Source organism: Chinchilla lanigera, unplaced genomic scaffold (assembly GCF_000276665.1).
Source record: "Chinchilla lanigera isolate Chin_1 unplaced genomic scaffold, ChiLan1.0 scaffold00105, whole genome shotgun sequence".
NCBI classification, from domain to species: Eukaryota; Metazoa; Chordata; class Mammalia; order Rodentia; family Chinchillidae; genus Chinchilla; species Chinchilla lanigera.
In genome coordinates, this window is record NW_004955506.1 from 5137490 (window position 1) to 5152503 (window position 15014).

Consider the following 15014-nt stretch of genomic DNA (forward strand, 5'->3'; position numbering starts at 1 on the left):
TTTGGGGGAAGATGTCACAAAGACAGTAACTTATTTAAAATAATTCAGAAATAAACCAGATGAAGCAAATGTAGGGAAATGTTAGCAGCTGTCTCAGTGAGCAGATAGATCCGTGGGCTTTCAGAATGCTACTCTTTGTCCTTTTCCATTTGTTTGAAGTTCTTCATGATAGTTAAAACAAGCAAAAAAACCTTTTACTAAAATCATGCGCATATCCCAGAAGGACTCAGCTAGAGAGAACACTCTGTAAAGAATAAATGTGAGGTCACGACAAAGAGTAATGTATCGCTCTTATGTGAGGGGCTTGGAATCCCACAAGGGCGTCTAGGGACACATTCAGTCAGAGGACAGAAGCCCTGGGACCCCTACTCTTAACGGCACATTCAGCTCCAAACCCATCAGGGGACTGATCCACGGATGAGAGCAGCTCTGAACACATGAGGCTTTAGGGGACATTTTCCATCTAAACCATAAGAGAGGGGCAGGAGAAGCACATGTGTGGGTCTCTGTGGAAATACAGAGTCCTCAAGGAGCTTCCCCCCCCACCAGCACCCTCAAGCCTGCCCTCTGCCACAGAGCTGCAAAGTAAACCCCACTAATCCACAGAAGCCTCTTCGAGGCTGCACTCTGGGCAGAGTGACCGCGAGGGGGATGCAGGGCAGGACATGCTTGGGGCTGCCCAGCTGCTGGGCACACCCATGAACAGCACCTGTATGACTTTCTCCTGCCCATGCCTGACCTGTCCTCACCCTCAGCTTGCTCCTTACCCTCAGCAGTGGTTGGAGAAAGAGCTGGGGCCCCGGACAGTGAGCTGTTTGGGGACTCAATGTCATCTCTTAGGGATGTCCACATGGGAGCCTGGTGCCTTCACCCAACCTGAGGTCAGCCGGGCACAGGAGCTGGCAGGAGCTGACACCTTCACCAAGTGTCCTGTCAAGGCCCCTGCTTCTATTCCCCTTACTGTGGAAGACTTTGATCTTATAAAGGGAGGGTCCCCCAACAGGTTCCCACCTCACCCTCGGATGGGTCCAGAGGAAGATCTAGCCCCAAGCCATGTCCCCAGGGAGCAATAACCTGACATGTGCAAACACAGAGCATGCCCAGAGGATGACTACAGGATCTCAGCAGTAGAGTAAACCCTGGAGATTCAACGCAGCTGGCACCCTCTGCCCCTGCAGGGCTATTCCAGCAAAGCAGGAGAGCTGGCACCCATGCTTGTCCACTCAGAACCCCCCAGAAGCACTTGATGGGACCAAAAGGAGCACCTGACCCAAGCTCAGCCAATCAGAATTCCTAGCCCAGGTTTTTGGCATTGGATGGAGAAAGCTCTGAGTCCCTAAAGGTGGCTGGTGCTGAGCAGCTCAGGTGAGCTCTGGCCATAGCCTGTCATAGGGGATGGAGCTGCAGAAGCCAGCCAGCTGCAGAGGGAGAGAACAAAGCCAAGTGCCCCAAGGAGCACATCTCTAAAAAGCAATGATGCCCCAAAGGCTTCCTGGGTCTACATTCTAGATCCTTCTGGGACCTGCTTCTCTTCCTGCCCTGAAACCCAGGCATCCCACCTGTATAAATACGTACCAACATGTTCACATCACCACCCTTTTGCTTTTCTCCTTAAGTTACTGTATTCATTTCCTATGGCAATGGTAATGAGTCACCACCAATTTAGTGAGGCAAGACAACACACAGTAATTCTCTTGCATTTCTAGAGGCTAAAAGTCCAAAATCAGTCTCCCTGGGCTGTTCCTGTAAGCTCTGAGGGGCCCACTCCCTCCCTTCCCAGCCCCCAGGGGCCGCCTACAAACAGCACCAGCAGTGTGTGCCTGGAACACAGAACCCATCAGCAAGTTTGTCAGCCGCAGCATAAGGGTATTTGGGCCAGACTGCTCTCTGTGGTGGGGGCCTGTCCTGCATCCTGGCCTCCCCCTACCGGATGCCATTGGAAACAGCACCCCTCACACAGTTGTGACAATCGCAGGTCACAGAGAGCAGCTGCTGCTCAGCACAACTTGAGCAAAGGCCGATGGAGAATTCGCTGGGCTTCCAGGGCCGAGCTGCTGGGAGCACAGAGGAGAGGACAGAGTGAAGGAGGAAGCAGAGTGAGGACAAATAACAGCAGGAAGCGGCAAAGAATTAAAAACCAGACAGAGCAAGGATGACTTTGTCAGACTAGCAGGATACCAATAGAAAAAGTTCACCCTGCTGTCCCCAGGAGCCACAGGTGTGTGCAAACCTAAAAGCACAGTGCCTTGGCCCGCATCCAACCTCACTGGCATCGTGGCTTTGACACCACCCTACCGCCCTACCCCTGCAGGCTTTGGATGCATGGCATAGCCCCTGAAAACCTTGTCCGGTCAAAAACTCCCCCTCCCAACAGGAGGGCAGAGTCAGGTTCCCCGCTGGGCCCTGACTCCCTCCTGTCAGTCCCCAGCTCTTGCTCCCTCCATAATCCCAGGACTTGGAGAGAGACCTGGGACCTGCCCCTCAGGGGCTGGTGTCCTTCTCACTGACCTGCTCTCTCCCTATGGAGTGTATGTTCATTTTTAATAAATCTATTCTTGCCACTCTTTCTGAGTGTCCTTGTCAGTTCTTTGCCCAGGAAGTCAAGAACCTGGAAACCCCTCCCCTGTGACCCTCATCCAATAACAAGAGGATGCCCAAGATGGGAGCCACCAAATGCCATCTCCTGACCCGAGGCTGGGTGCTCAGCACTACCAGGTCCTAGGTGGTCACCAGGGGTGCTGGGGATAGGGAACAGCCAGGTGGGTGGGCGACTGCCCAGCTGTCAGGGTGGCCAGACTCAGGAGCTCTGGTGACCCTTAAGATGGCCCCAACCCCTGGACGGAGAAAGCTTCTCTGCTAGGCCTCGATGGTGGCTAGGTCCCTGTGGCTGCTTTCAAACCTGAGTGCCCCATCTGGCTCTCTGCCCTTGTCCTCTAAGCTGGAGCAGACTCCTGCTGGCCCTGAGAGCTGCAGCAGAAGACAGTCTGTGATGACACCCAGCTGGCTGGAGCCAATCATGGGAGTGACTCAGGGGTCCCAGCTGCTGTGGAGCGGTTGTGACCAGCTCCGGGTGGGTTGGGTCTTGTGCATGTGACTGGAAGAGCCTCAAACCAGCCTTCAATTGTCATATCTGTCTTCAGCATCGTCACAGCAGCTACTCCGCACTGAACACTCCCCAGGCTCAGGCTGAGCACTGTCTGCATGTAAGCGTGCTCTGTCCAGAGAATAGCGGGACTTCGGGAGGTGTGCAATCATCTCCAAGGTCATGCCCGGCTCGCAGTGATCTGCAGTCAAAGGCAGAACTCGACCTGACCCAAGGGCCTTGGGAGGAGCTGGGAGAAATAAGAACCCCATCTGGCTCTGTCAGATGTACCCCTAAGGGAAGCAGAAGAAAGGGCCTGGAAATAGAACCAATGTGCTGCCTAATTTGCATGCAATTTCCCTCTGGTTTGCATATTTCATGCCATAGCCACTGACTGTAGGATGATAAAATCAAATGCATGAATGAATTAATGCACCCTTCCTGCTATGGACAAACTCAATCCCTAGGCTTATTTCTGACTCCCAGAACACACACACACACACACACACACAATTATGCCCATGTGCTCTTTTCTCCAGAACACTGCAATAAATGTGTTCATGCTTTATTAAGCAGAAAAATCAGAAAACCATCACAAGAGAAGGCTAGCATTACAAAAAGAGATCCCTACTGCATGTTGGGAGAGGGTTATTGATGACGGGGCTGAGGAAGACTCCACATGAAGCTGAGCGAAGCAACCAGTGCAAACCCTGGTGTGATCTGGAGAGGGCGCTTCACTGTCTGGGCCCTTGGTCCAGGATCCTGACTCAGAAGGCGTGGTCTCTGCTCTGCCTGGACGTGCACCACTGAGATCATCCCAATTAAGTGCGGAATCTGGTGGGAGAGGATCTATGCTGAGCAGCCTCTGGGTAAAGCCTCTGGGCCTGGCCAAGGAGGGTAACGCCTGCTCTGCCGAGCAGCTGCAGTTGCAGGGACTTCTATGGGACACTTTGATTTTAAATGGATTTGAGTTGCATCTTTTATTCAAATCATGCCCATCACAACTTCTGCTGTGTTCACAAAGGTCAGAGCACCAGTCTGGGAGCCTGGAGCCAGAGGCCAAGTCCCAGTTCTTCAGCCCTGGACTCACTGTGGTACTTGGACCAATGTCTTACTTAGTCTCTCTGAGTCTGTTTCTTCTCCCCAGGCAAAGGGTATTGGATTAGATCAGTGATCCTCGACTGGGAACAGTTTTGCCCACCCAGAGGACACTGAGTAATATCTGGGAGTGTGGTGGCTTGCCACAACTGGGGGAGCCTCCCGGCTAATCATCCTAACTGCACAGGACAGACCCAGCCAAGAGAATGATCCTGACTGGGATTATTAACTGCACACCAGCAGTTAAGAAGCCCTGGGGGAAACTCAGGCTCATTCCAAGTTTATGGTATCAAGACCACTGTCAGCCATGGATGGGCAGGGCTAGGAGAAGTCTCCCTTCCGTGTTCACCGCTGTTCCCACTGCCTCCCAGGGCAATCCAGTGACATTCTAAAGGATTCTCTTGGAAGCCTCCTCCTGCTTGGGTGCCTGGAGAATGAGTGAGGAGCCACTGGCCAAGCCTCAGGCATATGCTGGTGAGCACTGGAAATCAGGGCATCAAAATGTAGCAACCGAGGCACCCCAGAGTGTCATAGTAGCCGAGTCCCGGCCCTTCCCTCCTTCCACAATCTACCCACATTATTCATTTCCTAAGAGCCCCAACCAGCTGGGTCACCTGGGGACAGGTAGGTGCTCCAGTCAGCTAAAACTGTGATGCCCCCTTCAACTGAGAGATATTTTGGCAGTTAAATTAGATTGTCAACTTGATTGGCTTTGGGAGGGAATTTCCTTTACCCAGGGAATTAGTAAAGCACATTTCCAGTGCATCTGGATGGGTCATGGAGTTGTGCCCTTAGGGTCTCTGTTTGATCTTGAGCCCCCTTCCTTTCCAGCACTGTTCTCCTGCTCTGCTTTCCAGCCATTAAGAACTAAGCAGTGAGGGGCTGGGGATTTAGCTCAGTGGCAAAAGTGCCTGCCTGGCAAACGCAAGATCGTGAGTTCGATTCCCGGTACCAGGAAAAAAAAAGAACTAAGCAGCTTTGTTCACCAGGCCCTTCCACCATGATGTCTCTGCCTTGGAGCCAGCTGACATGGACCGAATCCTCTGAAACCATAAACTAAATTAAGCCTCTCTACCTTTAAATTATGGGTGTCAGGGTTGTGTCCAAGCAATAGGAAATTTGATTAATATGGATGTTGACTGTAATTTTAACAGGGAAATCAATATTCTTTTCTTTGAACACAAACCTATATGCCCCTTTCTATTTTTTTTTTTATTTTTAACTTTCTGCTCACCTCTCAGGCCCTGTACAGGAAGCACCCAGACCTCCAGAGACAGCCTTGACTGTGTACATGTGCCACAGAACAAGTCCGGTGCTCCTGAAAACCATCAGCCACACACTCCCCACTTCTCTCCAGTTTACATTTTCCCTTGTGATTTTCCAAACCACACAGTTCTTGGGCAGCACACTGAAGTGTTTAAAAATGAGGCAATAAAAATAAATCACTTGTTCTCGGAAGACAGCTGGCTCCTTCTCTGGCAGCACATCTCAGCGGACTAGATGCTGACACAGGGGTGCTGACGCCAGGGCCTGCAGGACACTGGAAGCCTGGCCCTCAGACAATACCTTGAAAAAGACCCTCAACACATCTATTCAAGGGCAGCAGGGCGCCATCTGCTGCAAGGGGCTGGAAACTGCTTTCCACCGGGTCTGTGAGGGTGTCACAGGGGAACACCTGAGCTAGTTGCCTTTAGCGCTGTGACCTGTCTCTGTAATATTTCAACACATTTTCTAATCATGTAATTGTCTACAGGCAGCTGCTCAGTAGGCCTGGCCCACCCTGGGGTCTCCTGGCATTTGCTTCTCCTTCCATAACCTTCCTATCCCAGACCCAAGATCAATCCCAAAAGGGTTTTTCAAGAAGGTTTCAAAGAGCTGGAAATGAGCTTTGTCACAGTCAGTGAGTCCAGGAAGCCACTTCAGATTAATTGAAGTCTCTACCTCACTCCTCTTACAGAGCTCAGCATCATCAGAGATTTCAATGCGAAGCCATAAATAAAGGATAATTTAACATGAAGTCCCTTTAACAATAAAATAAGGGCTGGGGATTTAGTTCAGCGGCACAGCGCCTGCCTGGCAAGCGCAAGGTCATGAGTTCGATTCCTGGTACCAGAAAACAAACAAACAAACAAACAAACAAAAAACCGATAAAATAAAACCAGGGCTGGGTGTGGTGGTGCACACAGTAATCCCAGTACTCAGGCAGGCTGAGGTAGGAGGACTGCAAATTCAAGCCCAGCCTGGGTGATAGAGCAGCTTAGCAGGACTCTGTCACAAAATGTAAAAGGGCTGGGGATGTGTCGAAGACCTGGCTTCAAGCTGCAGGAAAAGAATAAAATCCAGAAGCTATTAAGGGAAAGATGATAAATCTGACCTCATAAAGATTAAATATTTCTTCAAGTGCGTATGGAGAGCAGGAGTGAGGTCAAAGCCAAATGGCAAAGAAGAGGCAGCTGCTTCCCATCTTGTCCAGAGTTCAAGCCAAGAAAGCACAGTCTTCACCAAGCACTGCAAGGCCTGGCAGGACCTCCCTCCCCCATGTGCCTCTCTCTGGCCGTGTCCCTGTGTTTGTCGGGATGAGCTGTCTGCAGTGGCGATGAATAAGCCCCAGCTTCTCTGAGGTGTCATCAGCACAGCTCTCTCTCTCTTGAGGTAAACCCCATGCGAGTCAGGCGTTGCTCGGGGCAGCGGTTACTCCATGCAGTGACTACACGGGTCCAGGCTCAGGCTTCTGCCCTCTCGCCTCGTGGCCTCCAGGATCACTGAGCCGGGAGAGGGAAAGACTGAGGTACACACGTGCCCCTAAGGGCCTCTGCCCAGACTGACACCTGTTCTTGCTGCTTGTGGCTCTATGGCAGAGTTGATACTGCTGACAGTATAGGGCTGGCATGGCTGGTGAATGGTAGATTTCTCTGCTCTTTTACCCCGCTACACTGATTTTGGTGACTATATACATACTATATATATATATATATATATATATATATATATATATATATTCCCCCCCTCAGGACCAGGGGCTAAACCCTGAGAGCACTGAGATACACCCTCTAACCCTTTTTTATTTCTTTATTTTGAGACAGGGTCTCACTACGTTGCCCAAGCTGGCCTTGAGCTTGCCTCAGCTTCCCCAGGAGTTGGGATTTTACAGGCACGTGCCATCGCACTTGGCTGGGGGCTGTACCTTGGACACACTAAACACACACCTATCTCATGGCCTTTGCACTGGCTCATCTTTCTCTTTCTAGAATGTTCTTATCTGGGAAATTTGCTAGGCTGGCTCCATCTGTTGAAGACGCCATGTCCCACTCCCACCCTTACCTCTTCCTGCGGTTTCTGTCCCAGTCTCTTCTGTCCCAGTCAGCGCCCACCACTGACGGACAGAGGACACTGCTCGCCATTGGTCAGGAGAAGCAATGTCAGGGGCTTCAAGTAGCGGGAATGAACAGAGGAAGCTGCTGCTCAGTTGAGAAGAACAGAGGTGTCTTCACCGCAGGAAGCAGCTACTAGCTCCAGGCTGGGGCCTCTCGCAGAGAGAGGTGGTTACATGGAGCCAGGCCAGGAACAGCAGCCTGGCTGTGGGCTCGGGCTCGAAGGAACTGCAGTGAGAGCTCTGGGCCCTCAAGGAGGGGAAGTCTGAGGGTGCCCTATCCCCAGGGCACAGCGGGGCCAGCTTTTAGCAGGCCCGAGTGTGGCCTGGCAGACGCACTCCCTGGGGTCACAGGCACTGCTTTGTGGTGAGGCTGGGGCCTGGGAAGCTGGAAGCTGAAGCCCCCCTGCCTTTCCCCTCTTCTTTTCAGGGTCCCCTGGGCAGAGAAGTTCTAGATGCGTGCTTGTCCAGGCCCAGCACACAGAGGAGCGGATGAACTCAGGGCTGGAGATGACTTTAACAGCTGCAACATACAGCATGATGACCTGGCTTGTCGGGATCTGTCGCGCAGAACTGGAATACAGGCCCCAGAGGGCCAAGTTTCCCTTTCCAACTGGGTGCTTCTCCCCCATCCTGATCTGCCCTGCACAGAGTGGACCCTCGTTAAACACCCACAGGACAAGTGGGGAATCGGGTGAAGAAGGGAAATATTTGCACCCCAGGAAGGCAAGGGGCACTTTCCTGGGGAAGAAAGAGGGTGTTCAGGTTGGGAAGAAAAGGAGAAACAGGCAGAGGAGAACTAGACAGGGGAGGGCCGGCCATGAGGGACAACAAGGACCCATGACAGCCACACAGAACGACCTCAGAGCCCCACGAGGGAGACAAAGCAAGGGCAGGTGGGTGAGCCCCGAATAAAGACCTCATCACACACAGACACCTGCATGCGGCTGGAAACCTCGGGAGGCACCGCCAGGGACGTCAGTGTGGTTGTCTCTGGGGATAGGCGTGGGCATGGGTGGGAGACGGGGAAGAGACGCTGATGTCTACTTCACCCCTTTCTGTCGTCTGGGATGCTCACCGTGAGCCTGTGTTTTCCTAGGATAAGAACTAATTATAAAGAAAGAAAGAGATAGGGAAGGGAGGAGGAGATGTGACTCATGTTCCTGGAGATGAAAGGGAGGGATCGTTCTGCAGACCTGGAATCTGTGTTCACACGTGAAGCCGAGGAGCACAACCTGTAATTTGCCCAAGTGCTCATCTAACAGCGTGGGCTCTATCGAAATGTAGAAGGCCTGTTTAACACAATACAGCCAGCCCTCCATGTCTACAGATCAAACCAACTGGGGTAGATGCTAGTTGGGAAAAAAACCTGTGTCTGCCCTGAACATGCATAGACTTTTCCCCCCTATCATTATTCTGTAATCAATAGAATGGAGCAACTATTTGCATAACATTGGCATTGTATTAGGTATTATAATCATCTGCAGGTGACTGAAAGTTTGTAGAGGGATGTGCAGGCATAGGTTATGAGCATATACTGTGGCCTGTTTTTTTAGATGAGTCTTGGTATGTTGTCCAGGATGGGCTTGAACTCATAGGCTCCAATGATTCTCCTGCCCCAGCCTCTCCAGTGCTGGGTCTACAAGGAGGGTGTGCCACCACACCTGGCTTGTGCCACTGAATATAGGGGACTTGAGCATGTGTGGGTTTCAATGTGTGGGTCTAAAGTGGGTCCTGGAACCAGTCCCCTAGGTTACAGTGGGACCACTAAACTACTATCATCTGGGAGTTTTAAGAGAAAGTGTATGAAGAAGTTATATCCCTAGTCTTTCAGCTTGGATTCACCAGCAGTATATCCTTCCTATACTAAAACCAGATGTGTCACAAGACAAATATCTGACATAGGACTTAGTCCAGAATGTATAAAGAACTCTTAATTCAACAGTAAAAACCTAGTTAGGAAATGGGCAAAGATATGAATAAATATTTCACCAAAAAGAATCTACAGATGGTGAAAAAATACAGGGAAAGATGTCCAACACCCTGTGCTGTTTGGGGAATACGAACCAAGGAGAAATTCCAGCACACCTAGCAGAACAGCTAAAAGGAAATGTTGGCAAAGGATGCAGAGCCCTGGGATTGCTGCCACACTGTGGGTGGGACTGTGATTCCGTGCAGCCCCTCTGGAAAACAGCGGGCCACTTGTTGCAAAATTAAACGTGCAGCTAACTACCATACGATCCAGCACTGGCTGGGAGTTTATGGTCACACGAAAACTTGCACAGCAGTATTCATAGCAGCTTTATTTGTTATAATCAAGATTGGCGGGGGCTGGGGATTTAGCTCAGCGGCACAGCGCCTGTCTGGCAAGCACAAGGTCGTGAGTTCGATTCCCGGTACCGGAAAAAAACCAAAACATTAAAAAAAAAAAAATTAAAAGATTGGCGGCACCACAGGAGCCCTTCAGTGGATGTGGTCCCGCTGCACTGCAGACTGAAACCTAGCAATATCCAGGCACGAGCTGCCGATGCTCACGAGTCCCTGGAGATTCCTCCAGGGAATTTGCCGAGTGAAAAAGCTACTTTCATAAAGTTGCATAACCTGATAGTCAGGGTTCTCCAGAGAACCACAACCAATAGGGTAGACAGAGGCAGGGAGAGATTTACTAGGAGAGAGTGGCACATCATTATGGAGGCCCAGGCCCTGGGTCTGTGAGCTTGGAGAACTGGGGTGGGATGGGGTGAGGGGGCAGTGGTGCTGTCCCAGTCTGAGGCCCAAGGCTGAGAGCCGGAGAGGAGACCCAAGAACCAGGAGCTCCAATACCTGACAGCGGAAGATGGACACCCCAGCGGGGGAGAATTAGCCTTTCCTCCACCCTCAGCCTCTGCTCGATTGGATGAGGCCAGCACTGGGAGACAGCAAATCTTCTCACATGTTAATCTCTTCTGAACAAACTCAGGCACATCCAGAAATTCTGTTCTTCCAGCTGTGTGGGCCTCTCTGAGCCCAGTCCAGAAGACGTAAAATTCACCCTCACATATGCTGTGAGATTCCATTTGTATCATGTTTCTGAAACTCCAAATTCTAGAATCAGAGAAGAGTGGTTGCTGGGGGTTAGGGCTGGGTGGAGGAGGTAAGGGACACTTGTGGGACAATGAGGGGCCATGGAGACGTCCTGCCTTTTGACTGTGGCGGGGACACACAGGTCATACGACCGTGTGGGACTGGACATGCATCACACAAGTGAGCACAAGCGAACTGCGGAAATCAGAGTAAGGCTGACAGGTTGTACCAGCGACAGTTGCCTGCTCATGACGGTGAGTTATAATTTTGCAAAATGTTACTACCGGGGAAAACTGAGTCAAGGGCACAACAGATTTTTCTGCAGAATCTCTTATGCTGCTTGTGAACCTACAATTATCTCAGCACAAATTTCAATTAAGAGGTTGGGGGTGCAGCTCAGTAGTGAGTGCTTGCCTAGTGTGCACAAGGCCTGTTTTCCATCCCCAGCACCACAAAAACAAACAAAAATTTAAAATAGATATAAGCCTTTTCCTTCATTCTTATGAAACCTGATTCAACTGCTTCATTTGTTTTTGCTGCTTAAAGAAAAATGAATTAAACCTCATTTAATTGCAGGCCCTGGGTAACCCTGCCTTCTCTGTGTCGGACTTCTTCTGTAAGTAAGAAGGGTGACCTCATTAGCACACAAACTTGCACTCACCTAAAATCTGCTCTGGCTTTTCCACAAAGACCAAGCGAAGCTTCGGGCCTGTTGTCATAGGTACACAGCGCCACGGCCATGTGAGTGCTTGGCACGCAGCTTATAGCCCCAGCTAAGTCCTAATTAGCTAAGTCCTGCAGATGCAAAATCTAATTCTACAATACGAGAGGCAATATTGATAGGTGACTGTACCCCAAATGACAGCCGGTTCCCAGTCTTGCTCTTCTGCAGAATTCAGACGAAGATTTCTCTATTTTGCTGCCAAACCCCAGGTCCTCCCAACTCCCCTTTCCCTGTAGAGGGGTCCACTTAGCCAGGGGCAGCAAATGCCTCTGTATACCACTAGTTGAACTCAGGACCTTGCACTTGCCAGGCAGGCACTGTGCCACTGAATTATGTTCCCGGCCCAGCAAATGCCTCTGGGGTGATAGTTTATAGGCCCATTCTCCCCACACCCTGGGCAACTTTTTTTTTTTGTATCAATAGTTGAAATCACCACCTTACGCTTGCCAGGCAGGTGCTATACTGCTGAGCTATGTCCCCGGCCTTACATTTTCTTGAAAAGATCTCAAGCCAGAAGCCAGCTGCCCATCTTCCTGCTGATCTGGCAAGTCTCAGCAGATCCCCAAGGCTGGACACCAGGCAAGAAGGGTGTCCTACAGCAGGAATCTCGGCCACCCTGCAGGGCTGCCTGGGGATCAAGAAATCAGTTCACCAGCGCAGACGGTGCCCCACCCCAGCCCACAGATGGGGACACAGCTCCTCTAGCAGCAGGTCAGCCAGCTATGATCCTGAAGACATCTGCTCCCAGGTCTCGCCCAGGTCACCTGCCTTGCCGGCCTTGGCCCTGGGTAGCCCTGCCCTCTCTGTGTCGGGCTTCTTCCATAAGTAGGAAAGCCCCACTCGCTGTGATCCCCAAGACCCTCGCTTGTGCTGCCCATCCTCACAACCCGCTGAGCTTCTTGCTGCATGACCCAGAGCCCCTCCATATTACTGAGGTGGAGCCAGCCCAAGAGCGGCCGTGAGAGACATGTGAGGCCCCAGGGCTGGTTGGGACTGGCAGCACTGGGGCTGCCAGGGAGGTAGCAGTGGCCTCCCAGCTGAGGACTCCTTCCCAGCCAGGCCAACCCTGCCAGGATCTGGAGGCAGCAGGACTTCAGGGGGCCATGCCAGTGGAATATAAAACCTCAATCAGCAGTCCAAGGATCTCAGCTGAGACAGCAGCACATTTCCCAACCCTCAGAGCCTCAGTCTACTCATCTGTATAATGGAGCAGGAGCTGGGTACCTGAGATGATGGACACGGGTAGGGCTTTGGGCCCCATGCCTGCCTGATGGGGCCCCAGAGAGTGTGTGAGGGGGGGCACTGTCCAGACAGCCTTGCCTGGACAGACCGGGAGCGTCAGGCTAGAGCAGCAGGACTCCTTGGACTCAATCCTTCCTCCAGGGAGCCTCCAGCCTGTGACTGACACCTGGACAAGTCAGTTGCACCAAAGTCATGGGGTGCACCCCGCTGCTGCAGGGCAGAGAGGGACATGAAGATACGCTTGCCCCCAGCCTACGAAGTCATGATGGAAGAGTTTCCTGGGCCTCTCCATAGACTGCCTGGCACTCCGGGTACAAGGACAGCAAGGGCGAAGGGCAGCTGGTGTGACCGGGGCTGGGTGGCGGCAACAGACTCCCAGCAGCCAACACCCCCGAGCGCAAATCCTACCACGAGGAACTTGGCCCCTCCGGGAAAAAGATTAGCCCAGGTTCTGCGGGGAGCTAGTCTAGACCTTCAGAATCAACAGAGGAGAAATGAACTCGTCTATCTTCTCCTTCAGAGAACCTGCCCACCTGGGGCTCGGCCATTCTGGGAGAAAGCGGAGCAGCTGGCTGTGGTAGCGCATGCCTTGTAATCCAGCACTCTGGTAGGCTGAGGCAGGAGGACTTTAAATTCAAGCCTGGCACTGGCAAATTAGCAACTAAGCCACAACCTGTCTCAAAAACTAAAAAGGGCTAAGGATGGAGTTCGGTGCAAAAATCCTGGGTTCAATCCCTTATACTGGGGAAAAAAATGAAAGTAAACAAACAATAAACAACAATGGAGCAGCTGAGGGTCCAGGGTGCACCCTGGAAGATGATTCGTGGGCTGTGGTGGGCACACACAGGCAGCAGAGGTAGCGGTACAGGGGAGGCCCAGCAGTCTGCCCTCCGCACCTTTGGGCCCGGGGCCGGCAGGGAGGACTGTGAGGCGCAGGCAGCCATCTTAACCCCTCTCCACCTGGCCCACCCTGGCTCCCGGGCAGCCACTCCTCATACCCTGCACCCCGAGCTCTCCTCAGCTGGGACCCTTGGGTGTGTGTTGGGGTCCTGGGAGGCAGAAACAGGATGCTAAGAAGAGGCACAGAGGTGCCAGATGGGCATGGGCAGGAGAACCCCAGGGCAAAGAGGTGGCTCAGGCCACACGGGTCTCACTTGAGGCCTCACTTGAGACTCCCAGGGACACCTTTGCCAGCACCTCCTCCAGGGCAGAGAACATGAGCCCGGAAACCCAGGCGCAGCCCCTCCCACAGGCGGAATCTGGAAGGGTGAGGCCTTTCTCCCTGAAGGCCTCGGAGCCCGCTCCCTCCTCGCAGAGCCTCCCAGAAGCAGCCAGTCCTCCGCTCCTCCAGGGAACAATCACCTGAGGGGAGAGAGGCCCTGCCTGCAGCCAGTCAGAGTCCCCAGGCCCAACACCTGAGCCAGGAGGGGCTTTGGGGGCGGTGCTGTCCCTTCATGGAAGAGCATCCTTCCCCCACATCTGAGGGGGTGGTGGGTGGAGGGCCGAGCGCAGGGCCTCTCATCTCTCTTCCCTGCCTTGCGCCTTGCGTGAGGTGGCTCCGCAGGGCTCAGGCGTTCCTCCCGTTCCTGTCTGGGAGGCCCAGGGTACTAGGGCCTATGATCCTTTCAGCGTCCAGCAAAGTGTTTTGTTTTAAAATCAGAAGTTAAGGGACTGGGGATTTAGCTCAGCGGCAAAAGCGCCTGCCTGGCAAGCGCAAGGTCGTGAGTTCAGTTCCCAGTACCGGAGAAAAACCAAAAAAAAAAAAAAAAAAAAGTTAAAACAATCCTGCTACCACTGACTGCACTGTGACTCCAGACTGGATTACAAGGCTCCTCCTAGCCACGGCAGTAAAACACTCACTGCCACATGTTAACGGAAACGGGGCAGCAAGACGGGGAGGGGGTGGGGGTGCCCTGGCCCAGAGAGTCAGAGCTGTGGGACATCGCTCAAGGAGCTGTGACTCCGCGGGCATCATGGCTGTCTTTCCTGTGCTAGGCTTTCCTGGGCCTACACAGGGACAGGGCCATGAGATCTCAGCTTAGTGGATGGCGCTCTCCACAGGGTGTGTGTGTGTGTGCACACGCAAGCACAGTTTGACAGAGGTTTGTCTGGGGGGAAAGAGCGGCTGAGAGGGCCACCCGGGCCCTGGCTTGCCCTGCTCCACCCGCACCGTGCTCTGCACCCCTGCCCTGGCTCCAGTCTGGTGTCACCCCAACAAGCAGCTAACCTCTGCTCCCACGGGCTCCTAAACTGAAGGGCGGCCTGGTGACATTTTAGTTCCCTCCTCTGTGGGCATCTTATGTCCTGCCCTGAGCAGGGAAGAAAACGCATCATAAAACTATCTTGGTTTTTGTTTCGGGTTGCTCTTTGGACCTCTTCCTCGGCAGCTTGGCTCCCACGGGTATTGCTGTCCCTGAGTCCAATGCTCAATGGCT